Consider the following 27,025-nt stretch of genomic DNA (forward strand, 5'->3'; position numbering starts at 1 on the left):
AAAACCCCTTATCAGTTACATTTTGTGGATGGGTATTTATTTCTTCCTCTCTGCCTGCTTTCCATCCAAATTGTTGTCATATGTGATAAAAAACACTGTTGCATGCTCTATATTTAGAGAATTTATTTCAACTCTGTTTTATCGGTCATTCCTTTGCAGAACAGCATGCTGAGAAGTCTTCAAACATCAGCTTAGACCAGATCCACAGTGCAGAAAAAACGTGACTTTCACAGGTTTAGGATCCAATCCTGCTCCCACTGAATTCAATAGGAAAAGTAGGAGTGGTTTGAATGCTTAGAAGTTGACAGTTCCAAATTAAGTTGTTTTTTTTTTAAATTCACCTTTGGTAGAGGATCAGGATAGTTCGGTCTCTGTGCCTCACCAAGATTCTGCCATGTCATTGAAACTGACAAGGAAAGTGCCAGCTGGGGAGGAGTTTGCCATCATGGTGCCTGCCCATGGGACTGATATAGATGACCTTATTTTACATTAAAGGCCTGATCCAAAGCCCACTGAAATTGATGAAATGACTCCCATTGATTTCAATAGGATTTGAGTCAGACTTTAAATAAACAGCTGTCTATTGACCCAAGAACATGTGACATATTTAAATTTCTAGTGACATACTTAAATTTCTAGACAGAGCATAGATTAGCTGGATTGATCTTCATAGCAATCCTGTGGAATTTGCTGAATACTTCAGACATGATCATAACTTTTCACTGAAAATAATTGAGCCAACTTCTGTTTCCAGTTATTCCAGTGTAAATCGAGAGTAATTCAATTGAAACAATTTACAGTGGTATAACTGAGAGCAGAATTTGTCCTTATGTTTCAAGTTCTTCTGGTGTCTGACTGCATACCAAAGCACTACTACTTTGCTGCCATATTATCGGAAACAATTGCGTGGAGAGAGAGCTAAATCTCAGCCTCTTTTTAAACCAGTAGATTGCTAGTTCAAAGCCTGTTTTTCCTTTTCAAGGTCCAGAACGGCATTCACTGCCATAGCCTTTGGAAGGAAATGTAACACATTCAAAGAAATGACTAATTTTTCTGACTCATCTATTTGAATTCAGCACAAATTCCTTGCTGTAGTGATGCTTGGTTAATGAATTCAAAACCAGAATGAAGATGTGAATAGCTCTGGCAGGCTAAAAATATGGCAACTGTTTCACTGCTGAATGAAATACCATCTACCTTTATCTGTCTTAACCCTATCAATGAGGGCAGTGGGGTCTGAGCCTGGTTTTCACTCAGAGAACCAAGGAGAGAGGGAATATGTCATACATGGTGAGTGAGTGGATTCTAATAAAAGAGAAAGATTCCTCAACAAGATCAACTTCCCCCCAAATTAATGAACCTCTATTTCTAATATTTCACCTAATTTTAATTAGAAATGGGCCAAGAAGGCTGTATTCAGATTTGGATTAGGTCCGAGGGAAGATTGATGGTTTGGTTTGAGTATAATTGGGCCTAGGTTTTGAGTTCAACAGCACTGAAAACTCTAATTTGCTCTCACAAGATTTCACTCACGGTAACAATCTCACTGCCATCCTGCCTGCCTTTGATCTAGAAATTAGGGCCAGTTCTGACAAACGAAACATGTAGAACTAGATTCATATCTGTGGATTCAAACCCAAACCCTCCTTCCCTGGAAAGTCAAAGGGGTTCAGTTAGAAGGTTTTAGTTGTCAGCCATTTATTTTTAAGCAACAAGGCGGTGTTATTTTTGCTGCTAAAAGATCTTTGGTTTTTTTCATCTTTCTACTATAGTATTTTGAGTTGCTTTGGCAATTTGTTGTTTGGCCTGGATTGCTTCTGCAGGTAGAGGCCTTGTTTGGCACGTACAAGCCAACTCCATGTTGTTTTTTATTATTCAGTGTAGATGACTTTTTAATCACTCATTCAAAATCAGTGCTTGTTTAAAAAAAAAAAAAGACCATGCAGTGGTGGTGCTGTTTGTACTCAGTGCCTCTAATATGTATCAGACAGACAATATATAGACTAGACTGTGAGGGGCGGAACTTGTTTCACTGAAGTGAGGCACAGGAATTTGCCCAATTCAGAGGTTACCTGAAGCAAGTGTGGAGTGTAGCAGAAAGGAGTGAGGAAGAATTTTATATCCTAAATATAAGGAGAAAGGAGAGTTGTTCCTTGCTTTAACTTGCTTCCATGTTAGATACTTACTTAGTCCCCATCACCATAATGTCTCCTCGCCTCATAGTCTTTCACGTATTGATCCTTCCTGTGAGACAGGGAAGTACTAATACTTCATTTTAGAGATGGGGAATTGAGGTACGGAGAGAGACTAAGTGACTTGCTGAAGGTTACACATAATTCTGTGTCAAAGAATGAAATTGCACATGGGTTTCCTTAATCCTAGGTTATCACCTAATCACTGCACCATTGCTAGCTACATTCCCATGGACCTATTTGTATTTGTTTGTACAAAGATGGAGAAGGGTGTCATGCTGTCTGGAGTGGTTTCACAACCCTGAGTGACAGTCTCAGGCTAGACTGTCAAAAATTGGGCAAATACTGCAAACTAATGGTATGTTCTATAATTAGGTTTCACCAACCCAGTAACAAATGTGAACTCCCAAAGCACTGTAACAGTCTTACCGTGGAGTCAGAGACAATCCCCTTGGGCACTCCAATGTATCTTGCCACCCAGGCAAGTTGGATGCAATGATAAGTGGTCACTTACACCAAAGATCACACAGTATTCCCAAGAGACCAGTCACTTACCCCAGATCAGTTTGTATCTCAGATTTCACACCAAAGACGATGTGTGTAGCCAACTAAGGATTTATTAACTAGGAAAAAGAAATTAGAGAGTTATTTACAGGTTAAAACAGGCAAAATATAGTCACAATTTTTTTCAGTCTTCCCTCATAGGCCATGTTTTTTAGACCTTTAATCATTTTTGTTGCTGTTCTCTGGACTTTCTCCAATTTGTCCACATCTTTTCTGATTTCCAGTTGAGGCCTAATCAGCATGGAGTGGAGTGGAAGAATTACTCCTTGTATTCTTATGTAATGGGTGGTGGGAGGGTGAGATTATGAAGAAGTATTATGGGAACTGCTTTGTCATTCTCACATTGATAATTGGGAAGGGGACTCAATCTTGTTAGTCATGGTTAGAGCTGGTAGAAACTCAGAAATTTCCAGTATGTGGGAAATTTTGATATTTCAAAATTTGTTTTTGGTCTGAATCAAAACAATTTTTTTAAAAAATTTCCAACAAATTGCATTTAAAAAAAATCAGTTTTGTAAAGTTTTAGTGTTGAGCTCCCAAAACAAAGTTCTGGAATTCCCCAAATTTCCCCAAATTTCCCCAAATTCCTAAATTTCCAAAGCTTTTTTTTTTTTAATCAAAATATTTTCTTGCCTTTGGAATGTTCATGGAAAGATTATTTTCAAATGTTTAGACATTGATGAAAACAGCATTTTCTGTTGAAAAAAACATTTTGACAAAAACATTTCCGAGTTCTAGTTCTGGTATGGAAAAGATTGAAAACCCTTGTTCAAAAAGATTTTTGAGGGTTTAACAATAAAAGTCTCCTTGAACACCCTGATGAGAAATAATTGCTGCTATCAATCCATCCATAGCATTTATATGTACACAGTACTAAATCACCATAGAACGTAGGCACTGTAAAATATAGTATACAGACAAAACTGGGCTCTGAACTCACTTTATTTTGGTTGGTCTGGTTCATTGTGTTTGTTTTGTAATATATTTCTCTCCAAGTTCCCTTTACTTCAGTTTATGTAGGGCAAGCTTTTGACGAATGTTGGAGTTTGCCCTGTGCTTTGAATGCGATTTTAGCACCCATAAACTATCAGGAACTTCACCATACTAGTATAATTATAATTTACAATTATAATTTCACCTGTTTTTGAAACAAACAAGTAAAAAAAAAGTTTCTCCGTGTCAAGAATATATTGTTCCACCTACCTACTTATTTATTTAGATGCATCTTTTGCACTGGCTATTGAGAAACAAAATAAAAATCCCCAGTCAATAATCTCCTACTAAGTGCTAACCATATGAGACCTTCAACAAATAACTCTAATGGGTTGCAACAGTTTGCACAAACCAGCTATCTATTCTGCTTTATTATTAATGGTTATGTTTCAGAGATAGACCTTTATTTAATCATGACAACAGAAACCATTTGATTCTTACAGACTAAAAATACTTGTATTTCATACAGTTCTTTCACAACTCACGCAGCTGTGTTCCTCCAGAAAGCACTGTCATTTAACTGTTGTTGATTGATTTCTATCACTTAAATCTGTTTGTGTCTTGGGGTTTTTTCTCATATATTTACACTGCACTCCCTTGGCCAAACACAATTTTGCTTGTAACTTGATAGCTAGTAAACACAATTAAAAATTAAAAGAGTTTATGGCAAATCATATGAGATAATGAAGCAGTATATTTTGTTATCATTGAAGAGTGCATTTTCAGTTGCATAAATCTTGTTCAAGAATGGAATAGTAATAGGGTTATGGGCATGGCTGGTTAAGACAATGCTGCTAAACTTGCAGTTGTAGCAGGTCCCACCAGTGCCAGCAGGAGTTTAATGCTCATATTGCAGTGATGTGTGTTGTGAAGTACAAACTGCTTCTTGTTGTCTGAGAGCTCCTCAGGGTTAACTAAACTGGGAGAATGGCTCACTTTCTCTGATCTGGTTGTTTGCATTTGTTTTGTGTCAGCATTGTGCTCTAGCACAGAGCATTTTACCCCTCCAAAAGTATAGCCTGCCTGCACCACTCCCCTAACTATGTGTCAGTTCTGGACATACTTCTGCTCTGTGGGACTTCCACTCCCTTCTGGAATAGTTTAAGCGTTTGAGGCTTGAGCAGTGCAGGTGCAGGTGTAGGCAAGGCAGTGTTTGGCCTTCTCCCAGTACAGGGTTGGCTGGCTGCTGTAATCAAATATCACCTGCTCAAAAGGTAAGATGAACCCAGAATGCATTACTCAGTTCTCCCCACTGCCCTCAAAAATCCCTTGGATTTGCAAGATTAGATAGAAGCTGTGAGTCCAGTGAAAGACAACCAGACCTGCAGAGAGATTTCAGGATAGAAATCTGTTGCAAGTTGGAGGATCTGTACGGATTCTCCTTTTTAACCTTAAAAAGGGTCAGATATGGTTTGAGAATTGTAGGATTGTCTTATTTCAAACTGGTTTACCCATCTGTAGCTTTTTCCATAAGGGAAAAACCATTGAGTAAAATGCCTTAATATTGCAGGTGGTATAGATTGCTTAGAACCAACCATTAAACAATACAAGAGTAGAATGAAACTATTTCTAAATAATCTTAAGAAACAAAATACATTGTTTATATTTTGCTTTTTTAATAAAGGGGCCTTGTTTGGTTGGTTTTTCGGTATTTATTTGGAGTTCTTATAGAAATCAGGACTACGTGTGCTAACTGTTTATATTCCCCAGTTTGAATCTGCAGTTTGAAATCAGACCAGTCAATGATTCCTAGAAGCAGCTCCTCCCTATCTGTGCATGAGTGTATGTGGGTAGTGGGAAATCAGGTGACCATATTTCAGTGTACCCAGAGGAAGGACATAAGAATTCTGGAAGCAGCTGTAGCAGGCTTCTATTAGACATGGAGGGATTTTCACAGTCAGAGTCCTGATTACTGGAAAAGCCCTGCCTGCAGCCTAAGCCTTAATGAACCTCAGCCTGGAGAGAATGGACAGTCTTACTAATTTCAGTTGATTTGTTGGCATGCAAGACAAAACAGAATTTACATAGAATAAATATTTAAGAAATAGCATCAAACTGACTTTTCCGTAGATACCAAAAACATTTGTTAGAATCCAGAGCCAGCAAAAGAATCAGTGAGGTACTGTGCAACATAGGTCAGAGAATCCAACACGGTGTCTCTGTTATATCATAGCTCCTCTAGTGATTTAATTATTTTTATTGCTCTTAAGCCACTCTCCAATGGTGATGTGGGTCATCTTCTTGATTTACAAAAGGAATTGAAACCCATACAGCATATTTGCTACCCCTTACTACTTGTGACAGGACACGCATACCCTGCACTGGGTTGGAAGGGGTTAACTCCACACTATGGGCTGAGGAAGTCCCATCCCTCAGGCCATGCTGCCCTGAATGCAAGGACTGCAGTAGTGACTTTGGCTGCTAGGCCACGCTGTCCTGCACCTGAGGGCTGCCGTTTACACCCTGATCCTTGGATCTCATTGTGGCGAGACCTAAGACAGTCTGATAAGCTGTAACTGTGGAATCAGCATGCCTCCTGCCTACTTTGACCAGAGATTGGACATGCATACGCTGCCACATGATGCAACAGCCACCTCTATCATAGTAAAATTATAGACTAGGTTTAGTTACGGTAACTCCATGTGGACTAGTTCTACAACTGTAGTCCAGACCACTGAGTTCAAATTAACTTGACATAAGATTTGTTCCATCTGCAAACTGAACTACTTTCCTTGTACCAGACAGAATGGATCACTAGCAGTGAAGTTTTATTATTCATAACATAATATACGTAAGGAAAACAGTGCATGGCCACTTACACTGCTAATGCTGATTTCCTTTTTTCCAAGATGCAGCCTGTAAGCAGTGGGAGAGCCTCTCCCCATCAACATGGACACAGAGAACAGGGTCCAAACTTACCCCATTCTTGGGGTTTGCCTTTAGGCAAAGATTTTCAAAAGGTGATTTTTGAATGCCAACTGAAGGAACCCACATTTTCTGAAAAACAGGCACTTTTCAGGTGTCATGTGGATCACACAGAATAACTGGTCACTCTTGAAAAATGTGGCTTCTTATTTTCTTAAACAAAATATAATGCCTCAGCCTAGACTTTCTTTTTAATTTTTCTGTTCTTGGGGTTTATCCATGCAGGACTCCTCCATTTCTGCCTCTAGTAGGTGGGAAATAATAGGACTTCTCCAACCTGGCTGCTAAGGTGAATCAGAGAAATAGGTCTGCATCTTTGCATAGGGTTTTAGAACATGACACCAGTGAGGGTGAGAAGGAATGTTCTACATCTTTATCCATAGCCCTAGAATCTGACGATCCCATTACACAGATCATCTGAAATACATATCTGGTTTGTGGGTTGTAACAGGGGACTAGGAGGTCCAGGCGGCCTAGTGGTTGGTCCACTGCCCTGAGCTATGTACTACTGCTGTCTTTTCAGTTTGGGGCATGGCCCCTATAGCCCAAGTTGCTGTGCTAGCCTGTCTCTAGTGGTGCTCCTTGTGGAACCTGGGCAGCATACTTCTGCGCTCCCAGGCTCCTCCAGGTGGTGCAGGCACATGATTTTGGCAGGGTTGGAATGCCACAAGGCCTCCATGCTTTGGTCCCCTGCATTCCTCCCAGGCTGGGTGCTCCTAGGCCTTTTTCTCAGTTTCCTTTGGCCCCAGAGATAGTGCTTGGTTCCCGCTGGCTACCTCAGCTGGCAGGCTTGTCATCCTTCCCCCCAGGTAGGGAAGTAACTAGTTCCTGCTCTTTTCCAGGCATGCCCAGACTGAACCAGGTCCCTCTTTTTTTCTCCCCTGCAGGCCTGGCATCAGCAGTAGGTATAACAGCTGGCTAGCTGGGTCCAAAGGCTCTCTTTAACCCCTTCCGTACTGGTGGGTGGTTTATCTGCTCCATTACACAGCCCCCCGTCATTATTCAGATCCTCCCACCCCAACACACATCTGCTCTTCTTGACCCTATAAAAAGAAGTCAGCATTCGGGTGGGGTCTTCATCCCAGTATTGGAAAGAGAAAGGCTGGAGGAAGAGGTACCACCTCATAATTCGGGGTTTAGGCATGCCATGTAGCCATCAGAGAGGGGCATGGTCGGTGACTAATGCAAAGTGAGCACCCTGAAGGTGGTAGTGGAATGAGCCCATAGCCCATTTTACTGCTAATGCTTCTTTTTCAATCACAGAGTAAGCTCTCTCTGAGGTTGGAGTGCTCATCACTTTCCACTGCATGGGATAAAATGGTTCCTATGACCACACCCGAAGCATTGGTCTGTAGCAGGAACTCTTTTGTGAAGTTTGGGCTGTATAAAGCAGGCTTTTGGCAGGGCTGGGATTTCAAGATTTGAAAAACCTCCTCACAGGATCTGGTCCACTGCATCTTCTTTGAGCTACCATTCTTCAGAAGATCAGTAAGAGTGGCCGCTATGTTTGAGAACCCTGGAATAAATTGGCAGTATACCTGGCCAGTCCTAAACACTGGCATATCTGTTTCCTGTAGGAAAGCGTGTGACATGACTGGAGGGCCTGGACCTTATTGAATAACGGTTGCACTGTGCCTTTTCCTAAAGTGGACTCAAGGGGGGTTGTCTCATCCTTGCCCTGGTGACACTTAGCAGGGTTCATGCTCAGTAGCGTAGCTAGGGAGGGAGCGGGGCAGCGGCCGCTCCCCCACCGAGCAGAAGTGGTGCCTTTTTAATTCTTTGGTGCCTTTTACATTTTTACTCACCCGGCGGCGCTTTGGGTCTTCAGTGGCACTTCGGCATCGGGTCCTTCACTCGCTACGGTTTTCGGTGGCATTGCGCTGGCGGGGCGGGGGGCATTGCGAACTCAGCCTCCCCTAGCTGGTCGAATAGTTCATCAACACAAGTCATTGGGTACACATCAAATTTTGACACTGCATTGACCTTTTGGAAATTCAGGCAAAACCAAATGGTCCCATCAGGCTCAGGGACCAGCACTGCTGGGCTTTCCCCGTCACTAAATGATTCTTCAATCACTCCCAGGTCTAGCATTGATTGATCTAGTTCTTGTATCATAGTTTCCCTCAAATTCTGGGAGGGGGTAGAGGGTTTTCTTTGACCGTAACTCCTGCTTCCATCTGAATGTTATGAGTCATTAGATGGGTGCACCCAGCTTGGATAGAAAATACTGAGGAGAAGGTGATGATCAGTTGCTGAGCCTTGACTTTCTGGGGTAAGGATGTTCCCAATCTTGACCATTCCCTGCTTTGAGGCCTTGGCAGGCTGCGGGCCCAGTTCAGGTGCCAGAGGGTAGGGAACTGGCTTTCCTGAGTTTTCCATGGTTTTAAAAGAAACATGTGATAGATTTGTCACATCTTTCACTTGTCTATTGTCAGATTTTGTAATTCACGGGCCCTGCCCATTGGATCACTTCATATGGCCTCTGCCAATGGTCTAGGAGCTTCGACTAAGAGAGAGTAATAAGAAGACTAACCACTCACTGGGCTGGAGCTCCCGCAGGCAAACCCTTTTATTACAACTGGGGTAGGTTTGCTGGCTCTGCTGGAGTGCGTGGCTGTAGTATTGTGGCCACTTGCTGGACCTGCTGCTGTTAGCTTGCAGATCAACTGCTGCTGCTGCTGATTGGCCATCTGCTGAAGTAGTTGTTGCTGCTGTTGATGAGGGGTTAGTTCAGCCATCTATGTTAGCCGCTGTTCCATTTCAAGTCAGTGAGAGGGGAGGGTTGGGCGTGGTGGTTACTTGAGGGATTTTTTTTGTTTTTTTTTTGTTTGTTTTCTAATTCCCTTAGGCAGGGAGAAGGGGATCTGTCAGCATTCTACACCAAAACTGTAACCGGGGGCTTTGAGGGCCAGGCAGCCTAGTAGTTGGACTTCCAGCCCCCTTCTTTTCAGATTGAGTTGCCTCAGTCTTTAAGAAAGAGGGGATGGTGGGGGGACTCAGGCCCTCCCACTCCACTGTGTCCCAGCCCAGGAACCTGTGTAAGTCACCTCCTGTGTAGGTCACCTCCTAGCAAGAAGTCTATAGGTACTGCCCTGGGCTATTATCTACTGCTGTCCCTTCAGTTTGGAGTATAGCATGGCCCCTATAGTCCAAGTTGCTGTGGTGGCTTGTCTTGAATAGTGCCCCCTTGAGAACTCTGGGCGGCATCCTGTTGCGGCCCCAGGTTCCTCCAGGCAGAACAGCCATGAGTTTGGTGGGGCTGGAACCCCACAGGGTCTCTGTGCTTTGGGTCCCCAGGCTCCTCCTGGGCTGGGTGCTCCCAGGCCTTTTTCCTCAATCTCCTTTGGCCAGGGAGACAGTGTTTAGCTCTTGCTGACTGTCTCAGCTGGCAGGCTACTGATCCTTCCCCTCAAGTAGGGAAGCAGCTAGCTCTTGCCTTTTTGGGAGTCAGGCCTGAACTGAACTAGGCTCCCTCTTCTTCTCTCCCTTCCAGGCCTGACATTGGTTGCAGGTAAGTTCTCCTGCATGTTTATTCTTGATATTTGGGTGAACTATTCTATACTAGTTTTAGTAACAGTTCCTTTTTTTTCAGTTTCATTACAGTTTTGAAGAAAAGTGCACTCCTCTGATTTTGTTCTTCGTAAAACTACAAAGCCATGTTTGACTCTGTCCTAACTGAGCTGGAAAGTACCAGTTAGGATCTGAGCTCAGTAAATCAGGTTCTCTAGATGAGGGCTCAAATAAAAACGTCCTTTTTTTTCTTTTCTTCTTTTTTTCTTTTTTTGAAACTGCTGTACCACTAGATAGTGACCTACAGGAAATGCTCATGGCTCACCTGAACTCTGTGCCTTTTATACAGTCTGAATCATCTGAGAAAAGAGCTGCGGTGATAGGGGCACATTAGGTCCTGTCATCAACATGCAGCCCAATTCCCACTGACTTCAGTCAGACTGGCATCTATTTACACCAGCCTGACTTTCGTTTGTTATTTTTAATGCAATGGAGGCGATATTTTGTATTCGGGATATATCAGCTTCCTCCCCTCCTCACTAGCTCTTGTACTAACATTTTACTAGCTATCTCTAGCTGCAACCTTTATGTTGGCAATTATCTTGTGTGTAATGGTTGGTCTGCCTTGGACGATTAGGAATAGACTACAGAATGAGGAAGGGAAAGAACAATGATCAGCTGGTGTATGTAAATTTCAAACAGCTAGCGATGTCCCTAAGAAGGTCCTGTATTGCTGTCTTACATTTATTAATTGAACAGAACAGAACGTCATGCATATCTGCTCCCTTTAAAATTAGAGATGAGCCCCAAACTTCAAAGTTTGATCTGAGGCTGTACTGCGGGATGTTTTTGGTGCAAGATTTTGATTTAGGCTTCAGCATTGTACCTCTATTGCAGTGATACATGCGATTAGTGTTGTTATTGCATGACTTAAGACATTTATTATTCCATAGACTGTTGAACCATGGTTTCAGAACTACTCAGTGAATTTTTTATTTCTTTTTTAAGGGATAAGCACCATAGCAGCTAAAGCACAACACTCGATATTCAAAGATCTGTGGGTTCTACATTTGACTCCATCAGTGACTCACTGCTCAACTTTGGGCAAATGACAGCCTCCCTGTGCCTCCATTTTCCCCATCATGAAAGATGAGAACAATATCCATATCATGAAGTTTGACAGCCCTCATTCATTATTTGGAAAGTGCTTGAAGATCCTCTCTTAGAACTGTAAAAATGCAAAGTACTTTTAAGAGAACAAATGATAAAATTAATCAATTTCAAGCTAGAATTTTCAGAGAAACATCAAAGAGAAATGTAAACAACACTTGTACAAAAGGAGGAAAACTTGATTGTTTAAAAAAAAGAAAAAAATTTTGGTACCGACTTTCTATCCCATTCCCTGCATATAGACAAGGGTGATTCACTATTGATAAAACTCTTACCTATGGTCTCACTGGAAGACTACAAAGTGAAACAGAAATATCCTGATGTGAGTATTGTTTTTGCATGTTAATAGCGGAAAAAGTCTGCTCTTGTATGTATCAGCATCGCATACCATCAGATGCAGAAAAGCAGGACACATAGATTACACTGCTAAACACTTCCAGGCATCTCTGAGGATTGTAGGAACAATTTATTCCTGTATGTGTTTATCACTCTAGATGAAGGACAGTCAGATCCCATAGATCACTTTTGCATTAAATGAAAGCATTCAATGCCACCTGTGAATTTGGGACTCTGAAGGATTAAATAAGCATTCAGGGCACAAGAAGCACATGGGCAGGGATATAATTTTAAGGTAGACATTTACCCCTAACTTTCAGCCCATGAGACAATGTTCCCCTCTCCCCACACGTAAAGCAAAGTGAAGGACATGGGGGCAATATAAAGATCTTTAATGAAATAGCACTAAGCCCCTTCCAATGTTGATCAGCTGTTGGGCTGATTGGTTGGGCAAGGAGGAGGCGGCTGCATTGTACTTTCCTGCCACTAGGGATCACTGTCTCAGTACTGCACAGGCAGGAGGCAGTTCTCCGGAGTCTGCTCAGGTCCCTCACTGCACTCTTTGGAGAACAGGTGGAATGCAAGAGGGTGGATAGAGGCTGTGGGAGCCTTGGTGAGGGGAAAATGATGTGTGGTTGATGGGAGAGGGAGGACAAATTAGAAATCTGGAAGGGGAGAATATTCGCGGCTGGCGGGTGCTTAGATCTTTATTGGCAGAGTAGGAGGCAACTTTATGCCTGGTAGTGGTGGTATTATGGGGTAACCCTCTCCCCCAACTTTGCTGGCAAAGTTATGCACTGAGATGCAGGTTCCGGATGAGGTTGCTGAGGAAAACCCAAAGCACATTCGCTATGTTACAGTCATGTCAGAAATGGTGAAATTGCAGAAATGCACCTGTGAAGGGTAAGTGTTGGTAATTCAGAGGAAGGAACAGGAAGTTATTTATAGTAAAGAATAGAAGAGAGAGAATATGTGGCACAAAGGCAGTCCAGCACAGACTAAAGAGGACCGTTAGCATGGTATTAGGCATGCTACAGGCAGAATGTTTAGGAATAGTTTGTAGAAAATAAAGATTTTTTTAAAATTCTTTTTGCATAAGCCTAGAGGTAGGAAAGGCAGCAAAATGAGTTATTTTAAATCTGAAATCACACAGCCAAGTATTCCAGTGAATCTACATTCGGTATTATGCATTATGTAGCGGCAGTGAAAATCATGGTAAAACAATGCTTCCTAATACTGCATCTGAAAGTGACAAGCACTATGCCAAATGGGCAGTGGCTTTGCATGTAATCTAGCCATGTACTAGAGATATGTGAAACTAATGACAGACTTTCTACAGAATTTTGTATTAAAATAGTTGTTTCATTCTGCTGGGTGATTTTCTTTCAGGTTGATCCAAAAACAAAATTTGTTCAATTTTTCATCAAATCAGAAAGTAAAAAACCCCCAATAATTTCAGGGCAAACAAAACATTTTGTTTGACCTCAAAAGAAAAATCTTGATTACATTTAAAGCTTTTTCTAATAATAGAATTTCTAATTTCTAATAATTTCAGCATATGAACTCAAATTTACAAAGTGTTTTACAGGGCCAGAATATGCATTTCCTCCCCTTGCCTCCCCCCCAGAAATTTTGGTTGAAAAATTTCACCAGCTCTACCACGGACAAGGAGGTGCTTTAGACATGCTAGCCAATTGATCAAATGTTTTTGCAACCAAGTAAAGGAGCTGCTTATGACCCATAACGTCCCCCATTCTGGTATGCACTTATTTCTAAAGAGAAGGCAAGACCATTTAACAGGAGATTATAATCACTGATTTCTAGGAGGCCAATCCATTTAAGAGCCACTGCTAAAATTACAAATTTTTACAAAAATAGTTTAGTCAACCAATATAGTGGTGACTGGTAATAGTCCACAACCTACGTGTGAAGAGTTTAATCATTCTGGAGTTTTCCCCAGTATATAAACTCATTTTAGTATGGTCATAGGTCACTCTAATATTAAGATCAAATCAGCAGTCCAAGCAAAGGTATATGGAACTTGCAGAATACCCCACCCAAATTCAGGAACAGCAATGTCATCTTTTTGTTCTGTGTTTAGTACAGTGCCTAGCACAATGATGTTCTTGTCTGTGACAGGGCTCCTAGGTGCAATAATGCAAATAAATAATAATAAATTATACTGAAGCTAATTGCAAAGCAAATCCAAGCTGGTAAACTAGTGCTGGCATACCAAATAATCAACTGCTCTCATAATTAAAGGAATGCTACTGCCAAAGGAACAAGGAAAACCACCTGAGCTGCAGATAGACCTGAATACAAGGGTGAAGTCATGCACAATGGAATTATACCAGGGATGAATTTGGACCAGAGATCAGTGGCTACTAGAGATTTATAAAATGGACATTTTTGCTAGAGAAACTGCATTAATAATCAGTTGCCAAATGAAGCTGATGGTTTTGTTATATGTATTGGAACACCCTTTTATCCAATAAAAAAGGGGACATTTCAAGATAGTATACTAAGCACCGATGCACAGAAAAAGCTAATGGGTCTTACAGGTTAAATTGTTCACTTATGTTATCATTCTGCTCAGTGAAGTTTACAATGAAGGCTTTTCATTGAAAGACTGAGGACAGCAAAGTCAAAGTAAAAATAAAGGAACAGGTATGCGAAAATTAACACTAGATCCCTGTGGGTTAATTTTGTGGTTTCACACACAGGTTTTGGCTCTAGTGTTGATGGTTATTTTTAGTTAGAATATTTAGAGGTTTTTTTTAAACAATATCTGCTGAAGCTCTACAGCTGCTCTGCTGTATATTCTTGGGTTAAAAAAAAGACAAAAAAATCATTCATTTGTTTAAGAGTACTAATACCATTTCCATTTGGCAAATATTGATTGTGTATATGCGTTTGAAATTTTAACATGGCAGTTTTTGATTGTCAACAGCCTCAGATTCTACAGTGTCTATCATGCCAAAACGTCTGTTTGCTAATGTGCAGCAGCATCACTAATTGATGTCAGCACAGAATCATATTTAAGAGTTGCTGTAGAATCAGCAAAGAGAACATAGTGTGGACCCACAAAAAGATGATCCTTTTATCTCTCAGCACTAATAATAGAAGTAAAAAGCAGCTAAACATTTTGGATAGGGTGTGTTTTCCTCATCAGGTTACTGCCATTCTAAGAAGTTCAAGCTTAGGGTAAAATCCTTAAGATGTTTGAAAATTATGTATTTATTTTTCAACATGTATCCACTGACGTGTCACATAAGTTGTATAATTCCTTTGTCTTTATTTTAAAGAAAGATGGGCCCACATGATGATTCTTTTTATGATCTGCATGGCTGGGTCTTTGTAAATAGAAAAAGGGGACATGTTCAGATAGTGACAGTGTCTAGAATTCAAGAGGATCAATTTCAGTTAAACATGTCTGTATTTTTGGCATAGCTGCTTTCAGAGCAAATGTAAACAAAGCAAAGAGATGAAGTGTCACTGTGAATTGATCTTTTTAGTATGTTTGCATGCACATTTTAATTGGCAATCATTCTTGAAATATTGATCCCCTCCCTCTCCAATGTGGCATCTTTACTTTCATATCCTCTTCTGCACTTTTCAGATGAAATCATTTGTTTCCTGAAATTATTTTTTCATTGTTTTCCTATAATGTGGATGTTGGGAAATGTTTAGTAGACAGGGCAGGATGTGAATCAGAATTGCTCTTTAGTTCATTATCAAGTCAGAAACTTGTTCTGAGAAAGAAATTTACAAAGTTGTCTCATCCTCTAAAATGAGCCTCAGTGAAAAGGAACCAAACAAACAGCTGATGTCCTTTAGGCAGAAGAATTATGCTGTTTGCAGAAGAAACTGTCACAGTTGGACATGCAATAAGATTCCTCTCGGGTGGAAGAATAATATCCATTCACCTTTCTTGTACGCTATTTTCATCCATTGTTCTCCAAGCTGAAATTTGTTTCAAACTTCTCTGTAAATAAATGAATTATGTATAAAACCAATGTAATTTTCAAATAACTGATATTTTGGTGCAGTTTTAATTAATATTTGCTTTCTTACTGCATAGGTTTCTGATATGTGCAGATAACATTCATATTGTATTGTGACCCGCATGCAAGTTGGCACACTGTTATTGGGACATACCCAAAATATGGCATGAAATATATAATTGGAAAACTAATAAGTCACCGAACATTTATATTCTTGAGTGATGTATGTCCAGTAAACCCACAAATAGATATGTGCTGGGAATGCCTAAGCCTAAGCCATGCCCGTTCCAGAAAAATAAATGAGGGTCTGTCTGCCTGAAAGTGTCTCTGATGTACATTAAACAAGGTGTGGCCAAAGACAAAAGAAAAGCACATTTACATGCAAGGTAACCAAAGCCACCAGGAGAGCAAGTGGGGACAGATGAATACTTAATCTCAGTGTGGGATGGAGACTGCACCCTCAGGAAGCCTTCCTGCCTCTTGAAACAGGGTCGATGAACTTTGAGACGAGAGAGAGAGAAAAGGCCATTTTGTCATCCTTCCGAGCAGACAAAGGAACCAAGCACTTTAAACTCTGTGAAGGGTCCTGGCCAGAGAACCTGGTCAGCCATGTTGGAAAAGATACTTGATTTGAAACATTTCTTTGAACAAGAGACTCTAGTTTGTTAAGTCAGGTTGTAGTCTCAGAAGCATATTTTTACTTGTGTTTGATTGTAAACAGTGGTGAGCTGGAGCTGGTTTACACCGGTTTGCACGAACTGGTTGTTAAATTTTGAAGCCGGTTTAGAACCGGTTGTTAAAGGGATGGGCAAACTCCGGCCCGCGTCCCCTGTCCAGCCCACCTGAGCTCCCGGCTGGGGAGGCTCCCCTGGCCGAGAATCCCATTTTAATTTTGCTCCAGGTCTTTGGCGGCACTTCGGTGGCATGTCCTTCACTGAAGGACCCGCCGCCGAAGTGCCGCAGAAGACATGGAGCAACTGAAGGACCCGTCGGAAACCGGTTCTTAAGATTTTGGCAGCTCATCACTGCTTGTAACCCTTTCTATCTTTATTCCTTACACTTGATATCACTTAAACCTATCACTTTTTTAATAAACTGGTTTTATTTTTACTATAAACCAGTTCAGTGCTTTGATTAAAATTAACCCCAGTGAAGGTAATAAGCTGTGGGGTGCTCCCGGTTTAAGGGAGCAGCAAACTTAATTACTTCTGTATGTGTTCAGGGAGAGGGCTGAAAACTACAGGGCAGATAGTTTTGGAGAAATTCAGGACTGGGGAATGTTGGAGTCATCCTGCAAAAAGTAACTGGGTAGTGGAAGCCAGGCTGTGACCTGCATTCTTGTAGGCTGGCTATTGGTGTCAGAGCTATAAGCCACAGCAGCATTTAAGGCACCCAGTGTTACCGGGCAGGCAGTGACACAGCCCCTTACTGGTCTGGGTTGAACCACAAAGCAACACATATAGATAATTTTTTCCCCGCTTAGTTTCCACATGGCATGAAGGATGCGAAGGCTACACATTTGCAGTTATACATTGTCTGCTTTCAACAGCATTATCTGCTTTCAACAGCACTTCCAGGGCTGCATTCAGGATCTTAATTTATAAATGAGAAAGGCTAAGGTGTTTGATCACATAAGAAAAAAACTAAGTAGTCTCAACTCCTTCAATGGGAGCTGAGGGGACACATTACATTGCAGAACGCGGAATTTGTTTCTAAAATGTCATCGCTGTCATCTTTTAGAAAAAGAAAAAAGATAAAGTTGCTTATTTTTAATTAATTAAATTAATTAATTTATCTATTACTAGATTGACATATCTGCTTCTCACTCCTAGCCTTCTGCAACAGGGGAAATCCCCCAGCCTGGAATGGTAAGATTGGGAATTTCTTTTCATCTCTTAACTTAGGGTCTGATCTCAATCCGCATTGAAGACAATGGTACTGTTCACATGAGTAAAGTTTAACATGGGCATAGGTTTTTGCAGGGTCTGGGCCATAATTTGTGAAAAATGAAGTACTGCTCAGCATTCACAATAAAGGTTGGAGAGGCAGTTTTGAGTTAAATTCCATTTGTTAGGAAGACTTTTATTGCTATAACTGTTAGTTAGATATGAGCAATATATGTATATTTAACAAAAATCGGAGTCAATTATTTTCATAGATTGTCAGCTCTTCAGGGCATGCCCTGTTTCTCTATATTTATTAACATTTTGGGTGCTATGAGAATGCTAATTAACAATAAAGGAATATAAATAATAAATAAGTTGGTAAGATTGGGTTCATTTCTTTGATCCAGTACAGCATGCGGTTGGGACAATGAGTTGACCCTTCTTGAAGGCCCTTCTAGAATCCCCCTCAGAAGTTCCTGCTGGTTAAGAAGTGATTTTTCCTCCCTGGAAATGAAGTTGCCACAGACTTCAGGCAAGTGGAGCAGGGTTCTGTGTGTTGGTTGTAAAATGCCTCACATAAAGAAGAGTCACAGGGCACTCTACTTCTACAATCATAGGCAGCATTAACTTTCTTTCTGAGGAAGGCATTAGAACTTTCTGCTCTGTAATGTTGGAGGTCTGAACAAGTTTCCAGCCCTTGAAGGAATCAGACCAACAACTGTAATTTATGTGCCTTAGAGATGGACTCAAACTGCATAAATGGAACAAGGTACATGATGCCACTCAATCTCTTGAATTCTGTGGATGATCAGATCTGAAGTTTGTGACATGGCTTGTTTCTCTCTTTCCCCTCTTTCCAGCTAGTATTCGAACATAATTCTCTGTCATAACATGGAAGTACATTGAATTGCAAATAGAGCACCATGAACCAAGTAGGGAAAGGAATTCAACAATTTCTGCAGATAGTGGTTAATTTGGGTTATGCAAAATAAAACACTAGAAGCTCTGTTTGCGAAATGTTTTGTTCCTCAAAGGATAAAGCCTACAACAGAGTCCTAGATAAGTGTTAGTTATCTCTTTTTTAAAATGAGCATTTATGTATCGATGGATAACGCAAAGTATACTAGGTTTCAATGTTCATTCTTCTGGCGTAAGTCAGAAGAGGAGTAGGTAGGATGCATAGCATGATACAAACTCTAATTCCCCTCATGTCTGATGTGCTATACAAGACTCCAGAAAAGAGTATGGCTAGATAGCATGTGTTCTAAAGTATTTTAGCACAAAATCATCTTCACGGAGGAAGAGAGAGTAGATTAGTAGGCTATGACATCAATGCGTGATTTCACAGTTCATGTTTGAGTTTCTATACAAACAACAAGTCCCAGTATTTATTTCCAGTGATATGGGAACATTTTTAAGCCATGTTTTTGTTAGAACAATTAATTCAAAGTTGTTTTTTCTAACCATCTCAGTACTATACTATAATAGCCCAATGTGACTCATGTGTTTAGTTATTTATTACAGTTATTTATAATAGCATTCTGTTCCTGTCCTTAGTATTTCAAAGGACATGTGCATGTAGGCTAATATTTCCATAGCTAGGTTCATGAAGTTTAGCTTCTTAGTCCATATTTAAGGACCTAAATAAAAATGGCCTCACTTACGGAAATGTCTAGTACGCCAAAATTCCAATTAATTTTATGGGAGCTTCCAGCCTTTGAAATAAATCAATACATTCAAAAATGTTGGCCATAGGGTATAATTAAATTAATAAAATGCTGATATAAACAACCTATGATTAACATTTATAGCAAAAAATTTCATTTTGGAAATTCCCACACTGAAAATTGCTATTTTTTTAAACTTCACCTTTGCCAATTAATTAAAATAGAATACAGATTTATTCAAACCAATACACTCCCATGAATGTATTTCCTATGGGTATTAACTTACACTGACTGTGTTTCTCTTCAAGTTGTGATTTTAATCCAGTTAAAAGAAAAGGAGTACTTGTGGCACCTTAGATACTAACCAATTTATTTGAGCATAAGCTTTCGTGAGCTACAGCTCACTTCATCGGATGCATACTGTGGAAAGTGTAGAAGATCTTTTTATATACACAAAAAGCATGAAAAAATACCTCCTCCCACCCCACTCTCCTGCTGGTAATAGCTTATCTAAAGTGATCACTCTCCTTACAATGTGTATGATAATCAAGTTGGGCCATTTCCAGCACAAATCCATGTTTTCTCACCCCCCCCCCCAAACCCACTCTCCTGCTGGTAACAGCTTATCTAAAGTGACCCCTCGCCTTTAAGGAGAGTGGTCACTTTAGATAAGCTATTACCATAAAGCTATTACCAGGAGGAGAGTGGGTTTGTGGGGGGGTGGAGGGGGGGAAACCTGGATTTGTGCTGGAAATGGCCCAACTTGATTATCATACACATTGTAAGGAGAGTGATCACTTTAGATAAGCTATTACCAGCAGGAGAGTGGGGTGGGAGGAGGTATTTTTTCATGCTTTGTGTGTATATAAAAAGATCTTCTACACTTTCCACAGTATGCATCCGATGAAGTGAGCTGTAGCTCACGAAAGCTTATGCTCAAATAAATTGGTTAGTCTCTAAGGTGCCACAAGTACTCCTTTTCTTTTTGCGAATACAGACTAACACGGCTGTTACTCTGAATCCAGTTAAAGACCTTCATCCTTATTATATGTGATGGGAAAAGGACTCCTAATATATTTGGCTTTGCTTCTGTTTTCTATTAGGAGAGTTAAAGTACAGAGAGTATGACTTCAAGTTGGCATGTATTTTTATACTAATTAAGCAAACAGGAAACCAGTATGTATTAATCCATTTCCTCTTGAAAGCAATCAAAGAGAGATTTTTGAGCTAAGGTTTGTTTCTAGAGCTGGTTGAATAGTGTTGACAAAGTTATTTGTGAATAATTCTTTCTCCAATTGATTGGGGGAAAAAAGTGACTAGTTTATTTGATAAAGGATTGCAACCAGTGGCGGATTAATGATTTTGCCACCCCTAGGCCCTGAAATAATTGCTGTCCCCTCCCCCGCAAGCTCCCCCCCCCCCCCAGCTCACCTCCGCTCGGCCTAGGTGTTAATACGTCACTGATTGCAACATATGAAACCGGTATCCAGTTTTCAAGTTGTATTGACACATCTTTGATGTCCTTTAACCCCACACAATCCATACAAATGTTGTATACTATGGAGAAAATGGTCAGCTACCATTTTTGATAGTATATCAAAAACTGATGCCCAGTTCAACTGTAAATGCTAGATAATTGAAAATACAAAGTAAAGTGGAGTTGGATATTGCACAGCATGCATACAATTCTGTAGGGAGTCCTTCTTTAGCTGGAACTTTGCCAAGAAGAAATGCTCAGTTGTCATTTTAATTTCCTGTAATTATATACTCTGAAACCTGAGAGTTATTAGTTTTTCACTGCCCTCATTTAATAGCTAATTAAGAATGTCAGGGTTTTTTTTTTTTCTCGCAGAAAGTTCAAACCAGCAAGGAAACCTATGCATCAATACATTGTTGAAAGCCTAACTGTGAGATGATATATTTAAAAGCAGCAATTCAAACATTGGTTGATTTGTTCAACATCATCTGAAGCAGATTTTTGTTGTTACCTCTTTTGAAGCATGACCCTGCTCATGTTTAGGCAGGTTGAGGCTCTTAAAACTTGATACTTTCAAGGGCCGAGCCCTCTGGCCCCAATGCAATGACATGCTTAAACATGTGTCTAACTTGAAGAACATGAGCAGTCCCATTCACTTCAATAATCCAGCTCATGTGCTTGAAGCAAGCACATAGAATCATAGAATAACAGAGTTGGAAGGGACCTCTGGAGGCCATCTAGTCCAACCCCCTGCCCAGAGCAGGACCAATCCCAACTAAATCATCCCAGCCAGGGCTTTGTCAAGCCTGACCTTAAGACATGTTTAAGTGTCTTACTAGACAAGGGCTCAGAGACTTGCTAGGAGCGAGACTTCAGAATGGTTATGATATAAGGGAACATTCCTTATTTTTCTATTGGTCTTTTGTGTTCTGCAGGATGGGAAAGCGTCCAGGAAACCTTGCGTGGTTTATCAGGCCCCCCATAGTGAGCTGTCAATCCTGCTAAGACCGGGGGAGTTCTGAGGAGCCACCAAAGGCTTGAGAGAGGGTTGGGTTTTGGGACCCCCTCAGGTGAGCCTCGATCTCTCAGTGGATCAGATTGTAGACTGTTTTGGCTTTAGGTGATGTCTCAGCAATGGGTGCAGTGCAGCAGGGACAGTGACTGCAGTTATCACAGTTAGTTATGAACATGACATTGAACAGAACAGGGAATTAATGGAAATAAGGGTCTTGTCATAACAGGCCACATTAATGACAGTCCTTGAACCCCAGTCAAAATACTTTTAAAATAATCAGAGATATTATTTTCCACATTGGGGATGTGGGAGAATAAATTTTGTTTAACAATTTTTATTTTTTCCCCAGAAAACCTTGAGTACATCGTGTACACATGTGTGTTAGTAGGTCAGCAAGGAGGAATATATCAGGCTTTTTAATTTTCATTGTAGGCAGGTATGATTCTCTCCTCTGACAACTGCAAAAGCCTGCAGAGCTTTCTTCTGTAAGGTGGGTAGGGTGTGATGGGTAGGGGGCAAGGAGACACTACTCCTTTTCCTAGGACTCCTGGACTCTATTTGTGGCAGCTGACTCCCCGTACCTTGGATAGCAACATAATGCTACAGTTGAGCACTAACTGGTTTTGTCTCATGCTGTTTCTTGTAGAACTTATGTGGTATAGCCCTAATGTATTACTGTAATAAAGGAGACTGAGTTAATATTAATTTTTCACCTAGCCCTTTTAAAAAATCCTTATAGGAAACCACATTAGGGTCCGTAAGTAATGAAACATTAAAAAAACATCTGGAGGATGTAAAACAATTGCAATATAAAGAATTGTAGTAGCACTGGAGCATGACTGGAAAGACAGGGGATATGATCCATTGTTGTAAGAAGCACTCAGGAACATAAAATTAGGGTATTTCAGAAACAAGTCTTCTTAATATTGTTATAGTTGAGTTATTCCACGATTACAAAGAGTAATTTCTGCTTCGTGCACACAATACAGTGTCCTTCATTGAGCTATACACAAAACTAAATAGAATGAATTGATTAGAGTGGGGAACTGGCATATATTTTACATTTTTTCCAAATCGTGCAAAGTACCTCTATAGTTAGTTATTCTAACTTTCAGCAACCAGTTCCAGTGATAGTTTTTTTCTTTTGGCACTTAAAAGTAAAACCCAATACTAGAGCTGTAAAAATGTGTTTATGGAGGGGATTTGCGTCCTGGACCTGTACAGAGCTCAGTTGTTTTCCCTTTTTCCACACAGGAAAAATAGCCTGGTTAAACCGTCTTTGAGGCCTGAAGACCTTATTTGCATTGCTGCCAAATTTTAGCCTATGTATTCTTGGGGATGTAGGTAAAGAGTGTATGTTGATGTAAGTTACATAGTGAGTCTTCCCTGTCACTGATTGGCTGAGATTATCCTACCTGATCATTGTGATGTTTCCTATGGATGGATATGCAGAGACAGTTAAAAAAAGGTGGGAAATACTTCAAAAGCTGTGAGATTCTTCTTGCCCAATTTACTGAAGTAAATAAGAGTTGAAGGTGCTTCAGGATCCTGCAGAATCATGCCCTTTGCCAGAAAAACTCCTCCTGATGTCAATGGGAGTTGGACTGCCGCAGCCATGTGTGAGAGGTTCAGTATCACACATGGTACCCATACAACATGTGTACTTTCACTGCATTGCCACAGTTACCACAAAGTATTATAGGAGAAGCCCTAGTTTTCCCTTGCACATAGTACAGGAACTGTATATTATACGATGGGAATTTTTCTCTTTTTGATAGTAACCACTTTATATATACCATAGCACCTGATTATGCTGTGAGGTAGTCAACAGGCAGTATATTTGTTGAAACAAATTGAATTTGGTTTTAGTTCAACAGACCTGAATGTGACTTATGCAGGCCAGCTTGGATTGTGACCCAACTGTCCTTCCAACTCAAAAAAGAGTCCAAATTTGTCACTAAAAGTTTTGTTAGCCATTTGTTTAGTAACTAAACCTAGTGATAATTGACTATAAATATCCACTCTGGCACTCTGATTAAATAAATCTCTTCAAGGAATACAGTAATTAAGATTTTTTCATATGAATTCTGATATCTTTCCTTGTTTGATTTTAACAATTTGATAACTTGTGTGTACATCCTCTTAATACCATTTTAACTTATCTGTACAAAGAAGGCTGCTTTCTGAAATAGCCAGAAAAAGGAAGGAGCTTTCCAAAAATTCAGGCAACTCTCTTCTCTTAAGTAGAACTGATCAACATTTTTCTAAAGGGTCACAGGTTTTTTGCCTTCCTCTACAGCATGGGGCACAGATCACTTATGGGTGTAAACCAGTGTAAATGGCAGATTCTCTGTAACTTGAAGTCTTTAAGCCATGATTTGAGGACTTCAGTAGCTCAGCCAGAGGTTAGGGGTCTATTGCAGGAGTGGATGGATGAATTTCTGTGGCCTGCAATGCACAGGAGGCTAGACTAGATGATCATGATGGTCTCTTCTGACCTTAAAGTCTTTGAGTCAGCAAGAATCTAGGAGCACCTTCCACTCAGTAGCCCATGCAGCTAAGCAGCACCCTCTTTTTCGTTTGTGTTTCATAAATTTTGTGTTCTTTCAAGATGTGGGGTTGAGAGGGGAAGGAGAGGGAAAAAACCCATCTCATTCCAAACTTTTGTTAAATAGCTTCAGTGAACATAGAAAATTATAAGAGCTGTAATATTAGGCTGCCTGTGGCAATGCATTAGGCTAAAGCACAGCATTTTACAAGAGCCAAAGCCGGGAAAAACAAACTTAAGGCTGCAAGTCTGTCCTTACCTCACCCTGTACTGCAGTGTATGCTGTATAAGTGAAGTCACGTGGTATTTGGAGACCTTTCAGTTCCTCACGTGATAGGGTGGGCTGAGGATAAAGTTACAGCTTGAACTCTGAAGTTTTCATGCTTCAGTAGGTATGAGTTTGTTAAGTGAATGTAGGTTAATTCCTTTTATTATTCTAGTATTTACAAATAAAAGTGCAGGGCTAAGAAAGGAATGCAAACTATTGAATCCATTGAACTAGTAGGTCGTTAAGGATCAAAAGCTGTTGCCTTCTGAAGGCTGATTTAAGAAGTAAAATGGTGGATTAAGTCCTAGATGAGGAGATATGCCACAAGGTGGAGTGACCCTCTGAAGGGAGATGGGCTCAGCCCCCACCTATGATGGATCAGCTACCTCCCCGCGGGGATCTGTGGGGCTAGAGGCTAGGTGATAACTTGGAGGTCACCTGCTCTTCATAAGAACAAGTTGCTAGGGACAGTTGCAATGAGTGGGAAGTTTGTACTTCAGGAGAATAATAGAGTTAGTTTGTAGAGTGCAGACTAAAACAGGGACATTTGGACTTCTGGGGTGTCAGAATTTTCTACAGTTTTAAGTGGACTTTCTCTGCCTTGTGCTGACTGAGTGTATGCTCCACTCCGCTACTGCCCTCCTCACAGTCTCTTCACCTCAGCCTCACTCCACTGCTGGACCTTGCACTCATCTCTTTTCCCCTTTCCTGTCCTTCCCTTCAGTGTCCCCTCTCTTCTTGCCATATGGCTTAAACCCTAACTAACCCTCAACCCTGCCCCCCACCCAAACATGACATTTGCCACCCTCACATTCATTCCCACCCAGTGTCTGTTTTGTCTATAGAAATTGTAAGCTCTTCAGGGCAAGTGCTGTGTATTATTCTGTTTGTATAGTGCCGAACATCATGAAGCCCCATTCTTGGTTGGTCCTTGGGCACTATCATAATAAACATGGTTGATTAATAAATGTTACCTTTTACACAGATATCCAGGAACGTTATCCACACAGGGGGGGTTAGGGTCCCTGGTTTTTTAAGTATGGTACAAAAAGGTAGTAAAATACATTCTGGTCTCAGTCTTGGGAAACAATACAATCCTGAGGTGGCTCCTTTAGTCTTAAATACTCAGATGAGAAAACAAGTGCAAGGCAATTTCCTTTTGTTTCATCTGCATACCCAGAAAGAATCAGGCAAAGGATGGCAAGAATCTTGGTTGTAGTCTGTACAGAGGTGAAAGTAAGACGGTCCGGTCCGGCATACCGGCAAGATCCAGTACACAGCTGACCATACCGGCAGGGGGCAGCTTTCCCAGGTGGGCAATTTAAAAGGGCCCTGGGCTCCCAGCAGCGGCTGGAGCCCCTGGCACTTTAAATCACTGCCAGAGCCCCGGGGGCTCCTGCCCGCTGCTGCAGTTACAGCTACCATGGGGCTCCAGTGGTGATTTAAAGGGCCCTGGGCTCCCAGCCACTGCTACCACAGCCAGAGCCCCAGGGCTCTTTAAATTGCCACCAGAGCCCCAGAGTAGTGGTGATTTAAAGCCTGCACCCCTTTTGCCCAAGCGCCCCCCGCCCCCGCTCAGCACCCCGGCCCTGCATTCTGGTAGGTCCCTTAAGTTAGTTTCACCCCTGACTCTGTGGCTGTGGCATAGACCTCCTTCATTCAGGGCTGGCGGTCAGTTCTCCCCAGTTATGCCTGCCTCCTAGTTTGGAGTCTGTATTGAGAGCCTCTGTTTCCCGTTGATTGGTGCCCTCCTCCATTTCCCAGGTAGGAGGCACAGCTTAGTTCCTCCATCCTGCAGCTGAATGAGGAACAGCTGCCAGCTCTTCCTTTCTAGTTTGGCAGCACTGGAAAAGATGATGGGCCAGACCCTCAACTTGTGTAAATGGTATTAGCTCAAGTCAAGTTGATGGAGTATGAAAATGTACACTGTCTGAGGATCTGCCACCCATCTGCCTGACTGCCCAGAAAAAAAAAGGATTTAATCCCTTATTAGTTTCCACAGGGACAGGGCATTTACCCCTTGTGAAGGGGCCACACTGATTGGATAACAGAAAGAACTAGGAAAGGCATCTCAGATTTAGATAAAAGGAAATGGTATTGTGTGGGTGGGCCCAACTTAGCTAATTAAAGGGCCAAGGCTGCACCTGGGGCTCTAAAGAGTTGTCAAAGGGCAGGAAGGGGAAAATGATGGAGGTAGGCTGTGCCTGGAGAGAGGAGCTGAGATACCTCCTGGGGAGAGGCCCTGGAACAAGGTGCCCAGGAAGAGTAGCAGAGCCAGTGGGGAACAGGACTGGCTGAGAAGTGTGAGCTGAAGAACTGTTTGTGTTTTGTTTTACTTATGTTTAGCCAATAAGCCTATTTAAAGAGTACTGGGTGGGGGCAGGGCATGCTTGAAAGCTAGGGAGAAGCCCTGTCTTGTGACAGGTACTGACAGGTAACTGCATCATCCGAAACAAGATAGAACACTGGA

Source organism: Lepidochelys olivacea (genome assembly GCF_965140295.1).
Source record: "Lepidochelys olivacea isolate rLepOli2 genome assembly, chromosome: 1".
Taxonomy (NCBI): domain Eukaryota; kingdom Metazoa; phylum Chordata; order Testudines; family Cheloniidae; genus Lepidochelys; species Lepidochelys olivacea.